Below are 18,319 nucleotides of genomic sequence, written 5' to 3'. Positions count from 1 at the left end.
AGCCGGGCCCGGGCCTAGGCTTTTTGCCTCGGGCTTGTTAGGCCCGACCCTAGGTTTGGCCAGGTTAGACCTGGCCATGGGCAGCCCGGCCCGACGCTGCTCCCGGACGGGCTCGGGCCTAGATATTCAGCCCGTTGGTCGGGCCGGGCCGGGCCCAGGCCCGTCAAAATTATGTTTTTCTGAAGGGGCCCAGCCTGAGGCTCGTCGGGCTTTTGCGTGTTCGGGCCAGGCTCGGGCCCAAAAAATAGGCCCGACGGCCGGGCCGGGCCAGGCTCGGGCCTGGGTTTTTTGCACCGGGCTTTGGCCGGCCCGGCCCGGCCCGAGGTTTGGCCAGGTCTAGGCCAGGTATACTACGGTGGCACCTCTAATTCCATTTGCATCGCGGAGTGGGAGTGTCCACCTCCTCCTCAAAAAAGGAAAAACAAAACCGGCAAATTGAACTGAGCTCGCCGGGTTGGAGAGGAGCAGCAGTAATGGCCGGAGCCGGAGAAGACGAAGCAGCTCCTCCTCCCTCTTCTCCAGATCGACAGGTGAGCAGGGGTCCCCAACCCTGTCTCCTAGGTTTTCCCGGTGGATGGATCGATCTGCGGAGTGCCCTCCCTTTCTCTATTAACCTAGGGTTCCTCCCTCCTTGCCTGCAGCAGCCCATGGAAGAGGCGGCGGCGGCCAAGCGGAGCAGGTCGGAGAACCACCACGGCGTCGCCGACGGGCCGTCCTTCCGCATGGAGGACCTTCCAGCGGTAAATTCCATTCCATTATTAGTTCCTCAATGTTTAGGGTACCTTGCTTAATTGGTGAAACTGCACCTTGCATCTGCTCAGATTTCTGGTTCAGATCTCTGAACTTTCAGCTCATTGTGTGTACCAATTAGTATTAGTTACAGTTAAACCCCTCTACAGCAATAGGTTGCAGTTTGCATCTGCTCGTATTTCTCCTTCAAAATACATGCACTTTGAACTCATTGTGTCAACGAGTTACTTTTAGTTAAAATGCAGCCCCTCTAATAATTCAGGCCCTCTTGTGTCGCAGGAGGTTCAGCCGGTTATAATCTCACTGCTGCCACTGAAAGAGGCCGTCAGGACAAGCATGGTTTCAACAAGTTGGAGAATGCTCTGGACATTCCACTCCGATCTATGTTTTCATGGCCCCGATGATTCGAAATTTTACACCGCTAATCAGCATAGTGCCCAAATAAAAAGAGCGAAGTTCATTGAGACTGTAAATTTGGTTATTCAGCAGCATAGTGGGTTAGGAATCAATAAGTTCAGCATCACATGCGGCATGCACAAAGAGTACGCTGATCATCTTGACAGGTGGATTCAGTTTGCCGCTTCATCAATGGCAACTATAATAGATTTTAATCTCAAGAAAGTTTATCTCCCATTAAAATTTCACCACTTCCCTCTCGAGGCCTTAGAGGGTCAAGGTAGCTCATTTGTGCAGTCCTTATTTCTCAGCCAGTGTTTCTATAAAGCCACGCTCAGAAATGTCTGGCTTTACTATACTCAGAAGGCTTGTTTTGGACTCTGTTAAGATATTTGGAGATTTTCCAGGCTTGCTTGCAAAATGTTCAAGACTTGAGGACTTAGAGATCATGTGCTGCAATGGTGTGGATGACTTAATCATACCACACAAACTCGATAAACTTCAACATTTGCTGATTGCCGGAATGGACATCCAGATGGTTGAGTTTCATGCTACTGATCTTGCTCATTTTGAGTACATAGGGCGAGTGATCCCTATAGTGCTTCATGGTTGCTCAAAACTAGAGAAGGCAACAATGAAGTTTAATGGCACTAAAGCACTGGCACATGCATTCACTGCAGTTCCAGGCATTTTGCCAGTGAAGACATTACATCTGCAATCTTTCATATCAGAATATGCACAAGTTATCTGGTCTTTCCTTTTTTTGTTCACCTCATAGTTCTTCAAAGTTGGTGTTACTGTCAGCGTCATCTTATTTGTTCGGATCATGTTTCAGTTGCAGAAGCTGCCAACAAGACAACAAGGAATGTTTTTGCGTTTGAGGCATATGACTTGTAAACTAATTGTCAACTCTAACGACCCAAATGCTGATAATGAAGTTCTTCAACTGGCCAATTGCTTGGATCTTGCACCCAGACTGGAGTCATTGCACTTGCATGTGAGTGTCATTTTATTTATTTAGAAAGATTAATATATGGACCTTCAAGTAAAAAAACTGTATTTTTATTCGTTTGACCAATGATTGCAAGCTTCCAATGCAGATGATGTGTAAGATGTCCAGTGGTTGGTCCAGCGGTGAGGTGGCGGATATGCGCCGCCATGATCATCTCAAGACGGTCTTCATGAGCGGGTTTCGTTGTTACAAGGCTCAGATGGAGCTGGCATGCTATATCTTGGGAAATGCTTCTGTTCTTGAGCAGCTGATAATAGAACCAAGGATCAGAGACACAGTATGGTGGTCGGGCGATTTTTCTGCGTGGAATACCGGCCTCGAAGAAACTTTACCGTGGATCTGTGAGTGGGCACAGCTCACCTCGAAGCGCTTTGGTAAGGTGATCAACGTCTTAGGTGCCCCCCTTCACAGTGAGTAAACCAATCCCTTTCCCATCTTATGTACTAAGTAGCATTGAATAATCTGCAGTCTGCAGCATTTCAGTGTAGCTGGGAAGAATTCTTTCATTTATGTAATGTTCTGTAGTGACTGTTTTGGTTACTATTCAAGACTTTGTGCCTGCCCCTCTTTTAGAGAGGGAAAAAAGTTAATTGTCATGTTCCTTTTCCTTCCTTTCTCATCATGCCTTGTTTCAACCTGTATTTAAGAGGGTTGTTTCTCCTGGTGCGCCATCGTTGGAGCTACTGAAAGAAGTAAAACTTGCATCTCTGTATGTTCATGTACATTTGCCAACTCTTGAAAGAAGTAAAACTTGCATCTCCACTGGTAACAGACTTACAACACAAAATGTATGTATCGCTGTAATGGGAGTCCAAACCCCATATTTGGTCAAACTCTGATGCTAAAAGTTCGTTTGGAAATCCAAACAAGAGAACAGATACTTAATATAGATGTCCCCTGTTCGGGGAAACTGAAACAACTGATCAACTGAAACTGAAACTGAAACAAGAGAACTAATATGAGAGGAGTGGGAGCATAGGTTATATTTGGTTTGGGGTTACTGCTCTCTGGTGGGCTCTCTGGAACGTCTGAAATGATGTAGTAATTTTTTTACACGCAAGGCTATCAAGCATCCAACTGACGCTCTGTTTTGTGTATTGCTTTTCCTGCAGCGATGGAGGCTTCTTTTGCCGGGCAAGACGCAGGATCTCTTCAGCACCATCATTAGCGAGTGCCGCCTGCAGATTATTAGGAGTAGATCTTAATTAGTGGGATGCTATGTTGCTCAGATTCTGTGATCCCCTGATGTCTGTTTAACCTCTCTATATCCTGATCCTGGAGTGAGTTAGTATGTTTCTCTGTTGGGGAGTCTTGCACCATGTTAGGGAGTGATTATTCCTATGTACTAACTGGTACCCCGAGTAAACTTCGTTACATTTTGCTCTAACGAAGAGCTGTCAAATCTTCAAGCCATACAAAACATCTACTTAAATTTGGCTGCACGACATCTTACTGCTCGTTTGGTTCTGCACTGCGATGAATTTGCGGTTTGTTTTGGCGAATACCAACTGAAATCCTGGGGTTGCCCTGCAGCATGTTTTGCTAATCATCCGGTCATTGTGTCGACAACACCTGAAAGATGAGGAGGCTGATGACAGTGTGCCTTGTAGTCGGATGATCTGCGCTTCCTGATGAGAACGCGGCCTGAGAAATTGTTTCAGTATTAAATTGTTGCAGCTGAACGAAATGTTTCGGCAAATGCCAGGGAAAAGCTACTGACGCTGTCATGTTCACAAGGTGAGGCACCAAAACCAAACCAGACGATCTAAAATTAACTGTAAACCGGGGCTTTTCTTTGTCTGTGACAACCAATGTTTGAAGAAATTTGAGGTTATATCAGAGGCCGCTCTTGTCCGTGTATGGTTCAATTTCTTCAGTCCAGTTTAGTTTGTTTATCTAACTAATAAAGTCAGGTCATTTCACCAAAAGAAGTTATGAGCCCTGATGCTACAGCCTACAAGTTCATTTCAAACGAATTGACTCTTCCAGTTATTTAATCTAATGAATAATGTACCTACATTCTAAAATATACTAAGATGTACTATTACAAAAAACACCATGTCATAGGGACATATAGTCAGGAGCATGTTTGTGCACAAAAAAAAAATCTGTACTGATAGAACATGAGTGATGAAAGCTCAAACTCTCTCTGCTGGTATACATTTGCCAGCTCTTGAAAGATGAAGTAAAACGGTCCGGCATCACGATGAATTTGTTGTTTGTTTGCGCGGTCTTGTACTGGGGTTCCACAAAGAATTATAGCAGAGGCTAGAATCGAAAGAATCTCGGTAACTCCAATTCTGAAGAGTTTGAATTAAACAGAGTTTTCCTTTCTTCATAATATCAACAGTTGATGCAACAAAGCTTGTTCAGTACAGAGGAGGACATAGAACAGCTCCGGTGCCTTACTGATGCACACAAGGCCAATATGATGTGCAACTTGATTACATGCATAATAAAATTAAAAGAAAACAAAATCAAAGTTTCAGCGTTCAGTTGATGCCATAACTATAGTACCACAATCCTAATAGACGTTCTGTCCAGCAACGATGAGCTCAGCTTGTGAACCAGAAGAAAGGCAGTCAGAAAGCTAAGATGACCAGCTTGTTAAATCCTGAGTCTTTTGCAAAAAGTATAGCATCCCTTACCACCCCGGCTTCAGCATGCCCGTCCCAAAATTTTCGCCCTGATCGGACACAACAACACCTTCAACAACTCAAAACAAAACAAAAAATATGGCAGAGACCCATGTTTTTCTTTTTCCGGAATACGCAAGGGCTTTGCGTGTTGATTCATTAAGATCGGATAGAACAAACAGAATAAACTGAAGTAGCCGTAAGCACTCATTATAGGGTTAATTATCCTTTTGCCCTCAGTGGTGTCCATGTGCTCAGTTTTGCCCTCAGATGCGAATTGTGCTCAGTTTTGCCCCTAGTCCATGCACAGCTACTATGACGAGGCCAAACGGCCAGATTTGAGTCCATTCCGTCCGCCGCCGTTAGGGGTTGTGGGTCCGGACCTTACACGTGGGACCGCATGGACGTCGGTTCGGAGCTGACATGTGGGCCCTTGCAAAAAATCCCCAAATTATTCGTAGGATTCTAGCCGGCCAAATCGACGCCCACTCTACCCATCCGCCGGCCGGCCGTCCTGCGCCGCCGCCGCCACCTGCGCCGCGGCCAGCACCTGCCCCGCCACCAGCTGCACGGCCTGCTCCGCCGCTACCGTCCTACACCGACGGTCCACCGCTACCTGCGACGCCCGCCACCTTCCTGCGACGCAACGGGTGGGGTGCCAGCCACCTGCTCAACCCGCGGCGCGGCCTCCTTCCGTGCGCCCGGCCGGAGCGCTCAAAGGTGGGGGGCTGCTGGAGCTGTTTGAGCTAGGAGGAAGAACCCCAGGGCGAAATGGCGAGCAGCGGCGACCCCGGAGTATTTGGCGAGGCAGGCGTCGGGCCGGAGATCTGCCGCGTCCACGACTGGGTTCCCGAGGGGTAAGTCACGCCTCCTGTTTAGATTGAGCTTAGTTGTGCATTTGAACAGTCGATTCGAGTAGGTTTGACCAATTAGTATGCTGATTGCGTCTCTGTTTTTCGTCGGTTAGGATGGAGTTGCGGTTTGCTTTCTTGGTGCACATTAGAAGGGATCGGTACATGTTCGATGCAAAGGATAAAAAGAAATACCAAGGAGGTTTCGATTATCGGTTGCCAATGGCTAGTAATTGGAGTTTCAGACAATTTCGGGAGGTAATTTGTAGCCAATATCCTTGGGGTTTGCGTGATGAAGTGGTATACAAATACTATGATGGGGAAAATAAATGGGTTACAGTTAGTAATGATGAGGAGCTGGCCGTTTGCTAGGCATAAAGAGAAAGATGATTTTCATGTGAGGCTGCAAATTGATGTGCTTGAGCAGCCTAGGATGACGGGTGCAACATCTCGGGGAGAACCAAGTCATCGTAATGGCATCTCTAGCCAGAACAGTTTGTTGGTGCACGACGACGTGGTGGCTCGACAAGTGTGGGCAACGGCAGTAGGGTCCCCCTTGAAGTGGAGCCTGATGACTACAATTCTGGGGTTGATGAAGAGAAGCTATATTCTGATGTTATTCAGAATTTACGACGGGCACCTCGGGCTGAAAACCAAGATGAGGCTCACAATGCAGTCCGTGTGGACGATGACGCGGTGGGTGAGGACGAAGACCTTGCAGCTGTTGAATGGGACCATTTGAACCCTCATATGGAAGAAGGTACCGTTTTTGCATCCATGACTGAGTGTAGAAATGCACTTGTGACATAATGCATCAAGGTAGAACGTACTTTCAAAGTTGACAAGAGTGATCAAGTATGTTACAGAGTGCACTGTCCGACTGAGGGTTGTCCATGGAGGCTGCTTGCATCTAAAATGCGAAATAGCACTAATGTTCAGGTCAAAGTGAACTCTTTTAAGCACACATGCCAAGAATCAACCCTTAGGAAGCATACAATTAGTAGAGCCAAGTCAAGATGGGTGGCAGAAGAAGTAAAGAAGTGGGTGAAAGAAAACCAACAAGTGGGTCCAAAGGAATTGCAGAAGAACATTAAAGATAAGTTCAAGATAGATTTACCATACATGAGGTTGTTCAATGGTAAACAACATGCTATGAATTCTATTTATGGTAACTAACAAAAAAGTTTTCAATTGTTGTATTCATTCAAAGGAGAGAGGACCAGCCTAGGTAGTATTGTAGATATTGATCACCACATCATGGAGTACACATTCAGGGGAGTGACAAAGACCAAGGAATGCTTTAGGAGGGTTTTTGTCTGCTTTGAGGCTTGTCGCCGGGGTTTTTTGGCAGGCTGCAGGCCTTATTTGGCTATTGATGCCACTTTTCTCACAGGGAGGTTTAAAGGACAGTTAGTAGCAGCTTGTGTAGTTGATGCACACAATTTTGTATTTCTAGTTGCCTACGGTGTGCTGGAGACAGAATCTGAGGAGAGTTGGACTTGGTTTTTGCATAATCTGCGACGGGCTATTGCACATCCCAATGGGTTGGTCATTCATACACATGCCTGTAAAGGTTTAGAAGTGGTCGTGGACAATGTGTTTCCTGGAGTAGAGCATAGGGAATGCATGCGTCACCTTGCTGCAAATTTCATGAAGAAATTCAAAGGAAAGGTGTATACCGACAATTTATGGCCAGCATCTTTGACTTGCAGTGTGAAGAAGCACAAGTACCACTTGAGACAGTTATACATGAATCCCAAAGTGAAAGAATACTTGGAAACACACCACTCCAAGTTATGGGACAGAAGCCAATTCAGTGAACTGATCAAAGTTGACTATGTGCACAATAATCTAGCAGAGTCTTTCAACTCAACGATCCGGAAACTAAAGGGTCATTATGTGGTGGATTTGCTTGACAGGATAAGGGTAGAATACATGCAGAAATTTCATTATCGTGCAGGAATAGCCGAGGCAAAATTCATGGGCCACATTATCATCCCAGCTGTGATGAATGAACTGAAGCAGAAAACAATAGGCTTGGAAATGAACATGACTCTTTGCTCGGGTACCACAGTAGAGATATCATATTTGGATAAAGAGAAGAGGGAATGGAGATATACTGTGGATTTAGAAGTTAGAACTTGCAGTTGTAGGCAATGGCAAATAACTGGGTTGCCATGCATTCATGCCTTGTTTTTCATCACTTCTCTCCTAGGTCCAGCAGGGAACATACAGCAGTATATGCATGATTACTACTCTGTTGCAAGGTTCAAAGCCACATATGCTTATGCCTTGCCTGCTATGGAGGGAAAACAACAATGGGACATGGTGGACCCTGGATTCAAGCTTTGCGCTCCAGTTCTGAAGAGAGAAGCAAGTAGAAGAGTCGGATCAGACCTCGCAGCGAAGGGGCTGGACTTGGAGCGAGGAAGCGTAAGTGCACAAGGTGTGGTGGGTCTGGTCATTTTGGTAAGTATTATGATAACACAGTAGATCCAGCGTTCGGAGAGAGTTTTGATGAAGGCTTCGATGAAAATGTTGGTCAGCAGCCGGTTGCCTCAACAGATGATGAAAATGATGGTCAACACCCGGTTGCATCAGATGAGGATTTTGACGAGGTTCCAAATGATGAAGGTCAACAGCCGCATGATTTTGACGATGATCCAAAATATCCTCCAAATAATGATTCAAGTGAGGCTTCAAATGATGATCCAAGTGAGGCTCCAAATGGTGATACAAGTGAGGCTCCAAATGGTGATCATGGTGATCCAAGTGAGGCTCCAAATGGTGACCAACCTTCTGTTGTTGTGAGTTCTGCTAGGTATATAAATCTTGCAAGGGTCAAATACTACTGTACATTTATCACTTGACATGATCTCATTACCCTTTATGTTTTGCACAACTCTATGGTAGGTTTGAAGAAGATGCGCAAGGTACCAAGAGGAGAAGAGAAGAAGCAATGAGCACAAGGTGCACGAGGAGCAAAGTGATGGCAAGAAGCTCAAGGAACAGACAGAAGCCCCAACGCTATTTATGAATAATTATGAAATATTATGAATAATGTTGTATTTTCTGTTGGATGATGTTGGACCTATGTTAGAAGTATGTTTGAATGATGTTGGACCTATGTTAGAACTTCAAATTTGACATGCTATATGGATGTTGGACCTATGTTTTTCCCTTTTTTATTTTTTTTGAATTTTGTTTTGCTCATTTGAAATCTGGTCAAACCTAACTTTGACTAAGATTTAAACAAGTCTAAAGCATCAAAATGAAAAACTAAGCCTGGATCCTTCTTAATCAATCCAAAATGAAGCTGTGATGAGGTTTTTGAAATTTCATGAAAAATGTGCTAAAAAGAGGGGTCCAAAGGTAGGGTAAACAGCCTCATTTGTAAGCAAGGTTTTTTTTCGACCTTGTCTAAATCAGCCAAATAACTTTCCTACACATATATTATATATATATATATATATATATATATATATATATATATATATATATATATATATAGACTATGTGCGCTGGGTTTTTTTCATTTTTTCATTTTTTTGAATTTGTTTTGCTCATTTCAATTCTGGTCAAACTTAACTTTGACCAAGATTTAAACAAGTCTAAAATATCAAAATAAAAAACTAAGCCTAGATCCTTCTTAGTCACTCCAAAATGAAGTTGTGGTGAGTTTTTTGAAATTTTCATGTTTATTTCACCAAAACACTTCTCTTCACCTCATACAAGAGAGTTCGAGATACTCGAGATATCACATAAGACACATAAACTTATCGTTTAAATGTATGTAAACCTTGTTTATCAACTTAAAACATTATTATATGACATAAGAAGACTATGTGCGCACGGTTTTCATTTAATTTATTATGCTCATTTGAAATCTAGTCAAACATATCTTTGACTGCTCCAAACCCCTCCCAAACCCCGCTAACCCTAGCACTGAACAAGGACCGTCCATCTAACCCTAGCGGCGATCCAGGGCCGTCGATCTAACCCTTCTATAAGGAATCTGCGGGGAGGAGGGGGGCGATCCGCGAGATGCAATCTGATTGGCTGGGAGATTATTTTTTCTAAAGAAATATCGGGCACGCTGGATGGACCGTTGGGCCGTCTCGTTGTCTGGGACTGAGACCGCAGTTAATAGGCCGTCTCAGCCTTTCCAGGCCTATATGCATGAGAAGGGCGGCCACGTGGTTTGCATGCGCGAGCGAGCCGGACGTGCATGCATGCAAGCGAGGCGAGCTAGGCTAGCGAGGCAGTGGCCATGCACGTACTGATTCAGAGCGAGGAGAGCCGAGCTAGCGAGGCAGCTAGGCTAGCTAGGCGAGCTATTTCGTATTTTAGATGCAAGCAGCAGCCTTCTATGCAGTGCTTCAGATGTACGCACGCATCTCATGCATCGTTTTCGTGCAAAAATTTAAGAGCCCAAAACGTAATGGATTCACACACGCGTCTGAATTCACACACGCACCATTCTCATCTGTTCTCTCTTCCTCTCCCACCCACAGGTCTATAAATGGGGTGCCTCTCTTCCTCTCCCACCCACAAGCCAGATCCGATCCATTCTCTCCAACTTCAAACACCCAAGCGACCGAGCCCTTTCCAAGCGAGACCAAGTGAAGATGCAGTTCAACGGGCCGACCTTCAACCGTCCGCTTGTCGTGCCGGAGCTGCGCTACCCACCGGGCGTGCTCATGGAGAGAGAGCTCCGTGTGTGGGCGACTTCTAGGTGGAGGGGTTCCGTCGAACTCACCCGCGCCTTCCTCAGAGCCGGCTATGCCCACCTCCCACGGGGCTCGCCTAGGATGTTCACCCTCAACGAGGTTCGTGACCGCGGCGGCATCCTCCTACTGCTCACGGTCACCTTCACCAACCCGTTTGACGCGCGCGAGCTCCTCGGCCAAGTCTTTTGGTCCGGCTGCGAGGCCATCTTCTTCATAGTGTACAACATCTTCACCAACTACGAGAACATCTTCCCCACTCCAGGCCAGATGCACTCCCTTCCCTAAGACGAGGAGGAGGAGTGAAGACGGTGTTGAAGGGGCGCGCGGCCAAGGTGGAAGAAGGAGGTCAAGATGAAGATGTTCAAGGCCGGAGTCAAGCTCGTCATGTTCTTAGTTTTATCGTTTCTATTTTGTTGCTTTTCTATGTCATGTGTGCCGTGTCGTGTCGTGTCGTGTCCGTGAACTATGGGTATTATTATCTAAGTTATTATGTCGTGTCCGTGCTCTGGTCAAATTTGGCGGTGTGTTACATCTTATCTAAGTTATTATGTGTGTTAAAAAATGTCCGTGCCCAAACATATCATTTTTTTCCTAAACCAAGTCATGAAGTTCGAGAACTTGTGGCTTTCATTAATGAAAAATGAAAATCGGAGGGGGTGAGAAGCCCTCTCTTTCATTTAAAAAAATAACAAGTCATGAACTAACATGCAAATTTATTCCATTTAAATCCTAAACTAAGTGCCACTCTAACCCTAAACCAAGTGCCATTCTAACCACAATCATGTGGCAATGCAAACATACGTTTCCAACCCTCCAAAATTTCAGTGCAAAACAAAGGAAAACCACTCTCATGCGTGTGCAAACATTCACTGTCTCACTATGTATACATTCCTTCCCTACTCATGTCAAAGTCTTTCCATCTGTCGTAGCGGTTACCAGCGCAGCCCTAAATGCCACAAACCCACGCGGTCCTGGGTTTGAGTCCCCAGGCGCACCAACTTTTTGTGCATTTTCCACCCTTCATTTTTCTAGACAAATTATTTTTTCTCAATGTAATGCCCTTAAAAAATGTTCATTTATTTTGGCACCAGGTGTAAACCTCTACCAGAGCTGAGGCACATTTTCGATGACAATTTGGTCTTTGATTTAAATCACGGTGTATTTGAATTGGAGTAATTAAATTGCTATTAAATATTTAACAACTACAAAAAAATTCTCAACTTAATTGTTTGGCTCTGGAATAATTCAATTAGCTTTAACAAAAAGTTTCAGCATTATGATTTACTGCCTAAATTAAATCAGAACAAAAAATAGAAAACACGTAAGAGAACCCCCAAATGGGCCTAATTGGATGCAGTTCGCCCATTAGTCTAGCCTGCACTCGGCTCTAGATTCTGAATTTGGCCCATAGAGGAACCTATTTTGGATAAAAAGGCAGAGTAGAGAGCTGCATTCATTGATCAAAAGTTTCTGAATTCCTCATTTCTTCTCCCTTTTTTCAACATATTTAAATATTGGTTACTTCTTTTTTTTTCAACATTTAAACAACTTTGACCAACATTTAAACTAGGTGAATTTTTCATACAATTTCAAGCTTACAAATTCCTCCATAATTCATGCATTTTCATACATTTTCATCATTACAACCAGTGCGATTACCATACCTACCAATGCCCAAAAGTAATTGCAAATGGGTATTGGTATTTGTGATTGATCTTCAAGCTCCCTAACCTTCTTCTTCAACATCCTAAGCTCAACAGCTAGCTCTCTGTCAGTGCATGCTTTGCCCTCCATCTCTTCTTTCGGAGCTCGTGTTGCGGCCACTGCCGTTTGTGGCAGCATGTGCAACCATTCTTCATGCTCTTCTTGCAGTTCATTCATTAGTGTCTTGGCCAGAGCATCGACCCAAAGAAAGAAGCATGTCACCTGCATGAACACCAAACAGATCAACCCATTGCTCAAAGATCCCGATCACGAAAATGGTGCAATTGCCCCGATTCTTACCTCATTCTCGCTGCACACGTAGAACGGACAATTCTGATTCCTCGGTGTGTGAGAAACCCTCCGATCAACGCCCATCCGGCACCGCGGACAGACGAAGACAGGAATGTCCACATGCGCCCGACTCTGCATCCGCGAGGTGGCGCGGGAGCTTGAGGAAGACATGGAGCTCGGAGCCAAAGGGGATCTCAACGCCGCCGCGCCTTCCACAACTAGCTTCCCACCGTCGTGCTCTCTCTCTCTCTCGCCGTGGTCACCACCGTGCTCTCTCTCTCTCGCCGTGGTCACCACCGTGCTCTCTGTCGCCGTGGTCACCGCCTCTTTCGCCCGCTTATATAGCACACCCGCAATGACTCTCTGCTCAGCGGCTCTCTGCTGGGTTCCTCAAGCCATGCATGCAACAGTATGAATACAATTGGCCGTCTCTGCCCCCTGGTCCCACCTGTAAGGGTCGAGTCAAAAGGTTGACCTGACGGAGACGGCAGAATTCACGTAACGAGTCGGTGCACACGGACTAGGGGCAAAACTGAGCACAATTCGCATCTGAGGGCAAAACTGAGCACATGGACACCACTGAGGACAAAAGGATAATTAACCCCTCATTATATCCATATGACGACACGCCCTCTTGCAAAGACAAGTCTACCTTTCCTGGATGCCAAGTGATTTGCAACATCATCCACCATCTTCGTTAGGGCATCTCCAGCCGCGCCCCCAGGAGGTCTCCCCAGGCGTTTTTTTCGTGCCGGCGCCGAAAAAACGGCCCAGTCGCGCCCCCAGGAGCCCGATTTTTGCCGACCTGAGCCGAAAACAGCGCCGGCGGACCCAGGCCGAACCCGGCGCGCTGGGGGGGGGCGCCCGGGGGCGCCGGGGCGAACTGTTTTGGCGCAAAAAAGCCGCGGGCCAGCCGCGTCAGGGACACGACGGCTCGTCTTCCCCCAACTGCCTCGGTTCCCATGGGGAATCAATGGCCAGGCTGCCGCCTGTCAGCCTTGCCATTGATTCCTCACGGGCGGCGCGTCTCGGGACGGCGCGCCGACACCTCCCCTCCCTCGCGCGCGTACACACGACGCGGAGCGGCTATAAAAGCCGGCGGTTCTCGCCGGTGCCCACACCAGACTCGCCCCTCGCCGCCGCCCAGTCCCTCTCTCTCCGTCTCCGTCTTCCTCTCCCGAGCGTCACCGGCAGCCCCTCTTTCTCCCTCTCTACCACCGCCGAGCTCGTCGCCATGGCAGAGCACTTCCCCGGAGACGAGGCGGCGGCGAACGGCTTCGGCCGGCGTTCGCTCCGCGAACAGGAGTCCTGGCTCCTGTTCCAGGCGAACATCCCGGCGCCGCCGGACATGCGCCCCGGGCCGACGGGGTGGCGGCTCAGCGACGGGGGAGTGCCCGTTCCCCCATTACCCGACGCCGTGGCGAAGCCCACGTACTTCGCCGAGGAGGTCGAGGTCGTGCGCGCCTCCCTGACCGACGACGAGCGCTCCCTCCCCCAGTACGCCGCCGACAATCACACGGCTTGGGCGGCGTACTTCCAGTGCCGCCAGCAGCAGCGCCTGGCCTCCACCAACGACGCGCCGGTGGTCGGCGGCGTGAAGAACAGCGTGGGGCGCCACCTGTGGTGAGGCGTCCCGGGTTGCACGCTGGAGGGCGTGCTGACGCATCTCGACGGCGGCAACACCCCGCCGTTGACCTATCCTGCGACGGGGGCCGCCCCGTCGCAACACCGACGCGCATGGGCGCCAAGGAGGTTCGCCTCCTCCTCGTCTTCCTCCTCTCGCTCATCTTCCCACTCCTCCGGTTCTCCGGCGCTTCTCGGCGTCAAGGCCGAGCCTGCGGCGGAGACGCCAATCGGTCGGCGCACTCGCAGCGTCGACATTGTCATCAACGGGGGCGGCCGGCGCGCCCCCTCCTTGTCGGCTCCTCCGCGCTTCGTCAAGCCGAAGATGGAGCCGGGGCTGGCGCCGGTGAAGACGGAGTCGGGGCTGGCGCCGGTGGAGGCGGAGTTCGACGACGACGACGCGGTCCTAGAATGGGCGCGCCAAGACTCCATTGCGATGGAGAAGGCGCGCCGGGAGAAGGAGAAGGAACGCCAGCGCGCCGCCCTGCGCCGCTTCGAGGAGCGCCGACGCGGCCGCGTTGAAGACGGGGTCGTCGTCTTATGCGACAGCGACGACGACGACGACGTGCCGCCGCTAGTTCGCCATGGTGACGTCGGGCAGGGGTCCAGCAGGGGCGCCCGCGTCAAGGAGGAGAAGGCCGACGATGACGATGACGGCGATGACTTCAGCCCTTTTCTTTTTCAAATTAGGTTAATGTAATGAAAATGCGCGAATTTTACCGAAATTTATCATGTTTGGCCAAAATTTAACTAGTTTTTGTCATAACTTCGCCGAACGATTCTTTTTTTTTTAAATACGCGCCTAGGGGTGGCCCTGGGGACCGACTCGCCCCAAGGCCATTTTTTTCGCCGGCTCACCCTCAGGCGGCGCTTTTAGACGCACCCTGAAGGGCCAACGGTTGGAGATGCCCGGTTCCATAGCCCGAGCGCCAATCCTAGATCTAGATACGAGCAGGGGAAGGAACCCAGCGTGCGTGGCAAATCGCAAATCAGCAAGGAAGGCCGCTTGATCGTACTCTTCCCCAGATTAATTAACATGCAGACCAGACCAGTTGCCGAAAAGCTGAAGATTTCCCACGACCACCTTGATCTCAATCTGCTTGGGTATGATGAACATGACCATATCGTCTGCAAATAGAGACATCCTGTGCTTAATACCATGTCCCAGACGGATTCCAAAAGACCAATGTTTTCCAAAAGTAATTTGCCACGCCACGGAATCGAAGGCTTCGACACATCCAGCTTAAGCAAAAGGTAATCAGACACATCCAGCTTAATACCCATGTCCCAGACGGATTCCAAAAGACCCATATTTTCCAAAAGTTCCTGCTTGTTTGCGAGTGCCTTGACCGAGATTTTGGCAAAACTGTGAATCAGACTTATTGTTAGAAGGGAGAGAGGTGATTGGTGGAATAGTTGATGGATTCAATGTTTATTGTTTGAGCCTCGTGGCATATATATATATATATATATATATATATATATATATATATATATATATATATATATATATATATATATATATATATATATATATATATATATATATATATATATAGGAGTACATGATCATATTGAAGTACAAGGCGGGGTAGAATAATATGCTACGCTATCCTAACTTTCCTAATAATCAATGTACTCAACATCCCCCGCAGTCACAACGGTAGTGACGCAGATGGTAAGACTGGAGAAGAATCCGAAAGCAAGCCGACGGACACCTCTCCGCAGTCACAACGGTAGTGACGCAGACGGTAAGACTGGAGAAGAATCCGAAGGCAAGCCGACGGACACCTCCCCACAGTCGTAACGGTCGACGCATCCGGAAGTTGTGACTGGAGTGGCAACCGACGATGTTGCTCAAGCAAGGTGGTAGCCCTTTATGCCGTTTGTCGATGTAGCCGAGAGCAGAGGGTGGTGCAGCCGTGGTCGAGGTAGCTGTGCGAAGAACGTCGTGGTCAATGTCGAGTCGGGGAGCCGGTGTCGAGGATGTCGCCGTGGAGCCGCGGGCGCAAGGAGGCGCCGAATTAGCATGGGCGCAGTGGTGTCGAAGTAATGGTGCACCGGGAAGAAGATGTTGTTTATGACACGTCGCGCCGGGTTTGCCAAGCCCGGGGACACATCATGGACGAAGGGACGCAGGTGTTGCTAGCACCAGGCATGCGCAGACGGACGAAGATGAAGTTGACGAAGCGCCGCACCAGGCTTGCCAGGCCCGGGGACACATCATGGATGAAGGCACGCATCGGTATTGCCAGTAACGGGCATGCGTAGACTGGGACATGCAAGAGTTGTACGCCATATCGGAGAAGTCGGAGAGACCAGCAGAGGACTTGACGGCGGTTGTGGCGCCAATCGGCGCGGGGCCGATATCGCCCGTGGTTGTCGGAGTAGATGAAGTGGTCGGGGTAGATGATGGCGACGCTGGCAATGGGCTGGTGCTGGACGAAGATGAAGGGGGTGGACGGGCTGCAGCGGCGGCTACGGGGGTAGCAGCGACGGCGGCCTGACGGCGGCGGCGGCGGCGAGGTTAGGAGCGCGACGGCGATGCTCGAAGTAGGCGAAGAACCCGACATTGTGACGAAAACCGGCGCAGACGGTAGTTTTCCCGCGTCAAGGGAGGCGGCGCGGCGCATACCACGGGAAGTCGACGCGCGGGGACGGCGGTGGACCGCGGGCCAAGGCGCTATACCCCGAAGGGGCGACGCAGCGGCGGCGGGCAGGTCGGGGCGACGACGGAAGACCTCGACGCGGTTGCGGGGACCACGGACCGCGGCGCTACAGTCCGAAGGGGCGGTGCAGCGGCTGAGCGCGGGTCGGTGCAACTGCGGGGACGGCTTCAGATGACGGCGGAGACCGCGTGCCACGCTCGCTACGGCCCGATGGGGCGACGCAGCCGTAACGCGAGGGTCGTTGCAGCCACGAAGACGGCCTGAAACGAACGTACTCGAAGCAGTGATAGACCGCGGGCCGCGACACTACGGCCCAAAAGAATGATGCAGCGGCAGCATGCAGGTCGATAATGAGAACCATGGGATGACGGTACTGTGGTCCGACAAGACGACACAACGACAGTCTAATGCTCGATCGATGGAGAGGCGTGCGTGCTCGTCGATGACCTTCTCTGGATCCCTGCGCAAGCGCAAGCAACGGTTGATCAGACCGGTCGCGCGTCGATGAAGATGCACAGGATCCCACGAGAGCGCGGCACGTGATGTAGATCGGTGCTGCTTCGGCGTCAAAGTCCACTTGCATCATGCGGTCCAGGAAGCATGTGTTTGTACAGCGAGCTGCACATGTGCATGCACGTGAGCAAAGCAAAGCCTGGGAACCGAGCACGTACGAGGACGCACTCGGCCGCCATACTGCTGTCGCGCTGCATGGTGCTCGGGACGACCAAGCTGCTGATAGGAGTCAACGCAGACGACGAAGCAGGCGCACGTCGATGGACGAAGTAAACCGATCTTATATCGAAAAATCAAAAAGTAAACATCAATTAAAACGACCGGCGAGAGAGAGAAATCTGAGCAAGGGCTCGGGGAAAGACTCTTTAGGGCAGCTGATCAACACGACAGGCGGACGGACCCTAGGTATGGGCGGCGCGGCCCCCGACGGCGGTCATGGAGGCCGACCATCCCGAGGGTGGTGCGCGAGGCGAAAGTGACGGGCGGCTGCTAGGGTTTGGATCGGTTAGATTGATATCATGTTAGAAGGGGAAGAGAAAGGATAAGTGGAATAGTTGATGAATTTAATGTTTATTGCTTGAGCCTCGTGGCATATATATATAGAAGTACATGATCACACTATCATAACTTTCCTAATAATTAATATACCCAACACTTATCAGCCGGAAGTATGTGATCTGCATCATGTCAGTGATTTGATCGGATTCTTCCGGCTCGCTGAGGTCCGCGGCCTGCAGCTCCAAGACGTCCAGATTGATTATAGAATTGCGTATAGCTGGAGTGCCAAGCATGTGACTGAAGTGGTAAAAAGATACAGATGCCATTCCTGCTTCATGATCAGAGACGATTTCGTCGTTTGGCCGTAGTTTAAAGACCATGTTCCTCTTCTGTTGTGCCTATCAAAGAATCCGCTACGTGTGATTCTAGATGCTCTTACAAAGCCCGATTATAGATGCCTTTAGGCTAACTCTAACCGATACCCTATAAAATAGAGGAGGATGCGGACGATCAAAGCTTGGTGGAGAATTTTTACCCCACCAACTTTCGGTCGGACCTAGCCGAACTCTTCTATTTAACGGAGTAAAAATCAAATTTGCATAAGTTCAACCTACATTTGATTTAAACAACCAAAATTCGACACATA

At 48.9% G+C, this 18,319-nt stretch overlaps 1 pseudogene; it reads left to right on the top strand.

Moving 5' to 3' along the window:
• The first annotated feature begins 398 nt into the window (after positions 1–398).
• LOC123149623 (F-box/FBD/LRR-repeat protein At1g13570-like) lies at positions 399–3,560 on the top strand (annotated as a pseudogene).
• Positions 3,561–18,319: the final 14,759 nt, after the last annotated feature.

The sequence above is a fragment of the Triticum aestivum genome, chromosome 7A, assembly GCF_018294505.1.
Source record: "Triticum aestivum cultivar Chinese Spring chromosome 7A, IWGSC CS RefSeq v2.1, whole genome shotgun sequence".
Taxonomy (NCBI): Eukaryota; Viridiplantae; Streptophyta; class Magnoliopsida; order Poales; family Poaceae; genus Triticum; species Triticum aestivum.
The sequence above is the reverse complement of the archived record's forward strand: the minus strand, read 5'-3'. Positions and strand labels throughout refer to the sequence as shown.